General features: G+C 46.4%; 1 pseudogene; it reads right to left on the reverse strand.

Annotated features, from left to right (window-relative positions):
• Window positions 1–485: 485 nt before the first annotated feature.
• LOC104993917 lies at window positions 486–1,570 on the reverse strand (annotated as a pseudogene).
• Between the last annotated feature and the right edge of the window lie 2,283 nt (window positions 1,571–3,853).

Genomic DNA, 3,853 nt, shown 5'->3' on the forward strand with positions numbered 1-3,853 from the left:
CCATTCGGTTTATTCAAATTATATATATAGTTCTTCTGTGAAACTGAGTCAACCAAAGAGAAAAGGAGAATCAAAGAAGACCTCATATGTTAAATTCTTAATTAGATTCTTTGAATTAAAAAATAAGAGTCTACAGGAGAGGCACAGGTGGTGGGCCTTGTCCCTGCAGGCAAAGCCACCAAGGCAGTCCTGCAAATCCACTTCTTAAAACAAGTTTTCAAGGGGAAAAATGCAAAATACCAAAGTTTCAAAAACCAGACTACTTCCACACTTTTGGTTCTCTACCCCAGACGGTCCTAAGATAGAGCGTGAAGAGGTAAGTTTTCAATAATTCAGCTTTTGCAAACATATGCATATACCTTCCTCATGAGGAGTCCTGTTTTGGTGATTAATATAACAGCAAATAATATGCTTGGATTAAAGGTCCAGTTTCCACTCTAATGCAGTTTCTCCTGGCAACAAAGCCATTTGCAGAGATCTGGAAATCACGAGCTTCTTAGGTGGGAAGAGGTGCTGTTCTTGTCTACCTGAAAGTAGCCTTTCAGACTGACCGGTGTTTTGTAGTCCCTGTTTCAGGACCTGGTGTGTGTGGTTGATGACTGTGGGGTGGGGCTGGGGTCGTAGTAATTGGGTGGGTTTGCATAGGGGTCATAGATGAGCTGGGCCAGCATGGGGGCCATCTAGCCCATGTCCCTCAACACATCCCCAGGAATGTGGCCAGTCCACTTGGAGAGAGCTTCCAGGTTCACAGGCTTGAGGACCTGGTATATGGAGCTCAATCTTGGACTTGGGCTGCAGGGCTTGCAGATGAGGTGGTCCTGATATAGGATGCTGTTGCTGCAGAGGATGAGCTTGAGGGAGCGCAAAGGGTACAGAACCAGTTGCTCATAGGACATGGCAGGCACTTGTCCTTGCCTCCTCCATGCTTGGGGCATACATCGCCTCGATGGCCTGCTCCACTTGGTGAGGCAGTCGTGGTAGCTGCTAGGCTTGAAGCCAGCGATGGTGACCTTGTGGGTGACCAGGGAGAACACAGAGGCTGTCCTGCACCACCAGCAGGAACTTGGAGTTGGGGAAGAGGCCAACAGGCTGATGTAGGACTTGAGGGGAAAGGAGTCTTTGTCGCAGAGGATGCAGGCTGGCTCCTGGTGCTAGGTGATCACCTCCAGGATGAAGGCCTGCATGGCGGTGTCCAGCACCTTGCCTGTCATGCCTGCCTCATCCGGCTGTAGCTTCTCTCAGCCTCACTTGGACCAGGCCTGGTGCACAGCCAGCACGTGGGGGATGATGTGGTCTCCTCTCCCCAGTGCATTGGCACGGGCGTCCAGCATGGTGCCACCCTGGGGCACGCCGCCCACAAAGATGAGGGCCATGGCCTTGCCCCAGCGGAATTCCATGCAGTTCATGCCCACCATCCCCAAGTCCTCCTGCTCCGACTGCACGGCCCACCAGAGGCCCCACGGACCCCAGCACCACCGGCACTCCGGCACCTGCTGCCCTAGCTGGACTGCCACCACCAGGACCACCGCGAGCCAGCTGCCAGGAGTGCCCTCTGCCATGACAGGCACATGCTGGGCCTGGGGAGGGGCCACCAATCAGCGACAGGTCACTGCAGCCCCACGCACGCAGAGACTTCCCTCTGGGGCCAGTAGGGAGGCCAGGAGGCGTTCTAATTTCATTTTTTACATGTAGCTGTCCAGGTTTCTCAGCACCATTTATCGAAGAGGCTGTCTTTTCTCCATTGTATATTTTTGCCCCTTTGTCAAGGATAAGGTGCCCACTGGTGAGTGGGTTTATCTCTGAGCTTTCTACCCTGCTTCATTGGTCTATGCTTCTGTTTTTGTGCTGGTACCATACTGTCTTGATTACAGTAACTTTGCAGTATAGTCTGAAGTCAGATTCCTCCAGGAAGGAATTCCTACAGGAAGGAATCACCTGGAGGAAGCCTGATTCCTCTAGTTCTGTTTTGTTTCCCAAGATTGCTTTGGCTGTTTGGGGTCTTTTGTGTTACTAAACAAATTGTAAAATTTTTGTTCTAGTTCTGTGGAAAATGCCATCAGCAATTTGATAAGGATACATTCCTATACACTATACACAACAAAAAATCAGAAAGAGAAATTAAGGGAACAATCCCATTCACCACAGCAACAACAACAACAACATACCTAGGAATAAACCTACCTAAAGAGACAAAAGACCTGTAGCAGAAAACTATACGGCACTGATGAAAGAAAGAAAAAACGACGTAAAGAGGCAGAGAGATACAGCACGTTCCTGGACTGGAAGAACCAATATTGTGAAAATGACCATATGCTTCCCAAAGCGGTCTACAGGTTCGAGAAGCTTTCAGTCATTCACCTTTATGTATGATGTGAGCTGTACCTTTTCTGTAGATGTCCTTTATCAAGTTAAAGAAGTGCTTTTTCCTTTTGAAACGCTTCTAAAATGAAATGTTGTTGGATTTTTGTCAGAGGCTTTGTCTGCAGTAATTGTGATAATCACATAGTGTTTTTTCTTCATTTATTAGGACCATGTATTAAGTACTTTGACTTTATTAATTGACTTGTATTCTTAAACCATGGTTGCATTTCTGGAATAAATCCCTCTTGGTCATGAAACCCAGCAGGAACCTGCAGGGGCTCTCCCAGGTACAAAGGCCCTTCCACGTGACCTGATTCTTATTTGTAGAAAAAGGCGTTAGTCATAAAAGCCTGGTTCAAGAATTAATCTAAAAGATGTAACTATGTAGTGATAAAAATAATAGCAGTTGGGCCAGAAAAGCAGGTAACAATTTAAACAGTGACTCAGCCATCACCTACCTGTCACAGAATCTTTAGTTCCTCTGGAAGGACACAGATAGCAGTGTCTGTTGCACACTCCTTGGTTGTTTCACAGATACTAACACTAAACTGGAGAAGGGAAGGGCAAACCACATCAGTATCCTTGCCTTGAGAACCCCACGAACAGTACAGAAAGGCAAAAAGATAGGACACTGAAAGATGAACTCCCCAGGTCAGTAGGTGCCCAGTATGCTACTAGAGATCAGGGGAGAAATAACTCCAGAAAGAATGAAGAGATGGAGCCAAAGGAAAAACAACACCCAGTTGTGGATGTGACAGGTGATGGAAGTAAAGTCCGATGCTGTAAAGAGCAATATTGCCTGGAATGTTAGGGCCATGAATCAAGGTGAAAGGTTGTTGTTGAATCACGCGAAGACACCGGGATTCGCTCAGAGCTTTTGTGTAATAAAATTTTATCAAAGTATAAAGGAGATAGAGAAAGCTTCTGACATAGGCATCAGAAGGGGGCAGAAAGAGTACCCCCTTGCTAATGTTAGCAATGAAGTTATATACTCTCCAATGAATCCAAAGAATGTCTGGAGGTTGTAAAGACCTCACCAGACCTATTCCCATTATTTACATTTTAAGATAACAGAATTAGCCAGAAGATTTAATCCAGAGACTGTCTTCAGGCAGGACACATTATTGTTATATAATCCTAAGGAATGTAGAGAAGGAAAAAAGTTTGTTCTTTCTTCCTCCTTGAGAATTCCAGACTCTTCTCTCCTTGGGGACCCCTAGACTCCTTATCAACCTGCCTAGGAAATGACTCTCAAAGGTAAATTGGAAGTGGTCAAAAAAAGATGGAAGAGTGAACATAGATATTTTAGGATTCAGTGAACTAAAATGGACTGGAATGGGTGAATTTAACTCAGCTGACCATTGTGTCTGGAGAAGGCAATGGCACCCCACTCTAGTACTCTTGCCTGGAAAATCCCATGGATGGAGGAGCCTGGTAGGCTGCAGTCCATGGGGTTGCAGACGAAGAGTCGGACACGACTGAGCAACTTCAC

The sequence above is a fragment of the Bison bison genome, unplaced genomic scaffold (genome assembly GCF_000754665.1).
Source record: "Bison bison bison isolate TAMUID 2011002044 unplaced genomic scaffold, Bison_UMD1.0 scf7180017849548, whole genome shotgun sequence".
Lineage (NCBI taxonomy): Eukaryota > Metazoa > Chordata > Mammalia > Artiodactyla > Bovidae > Bison > Bison bison.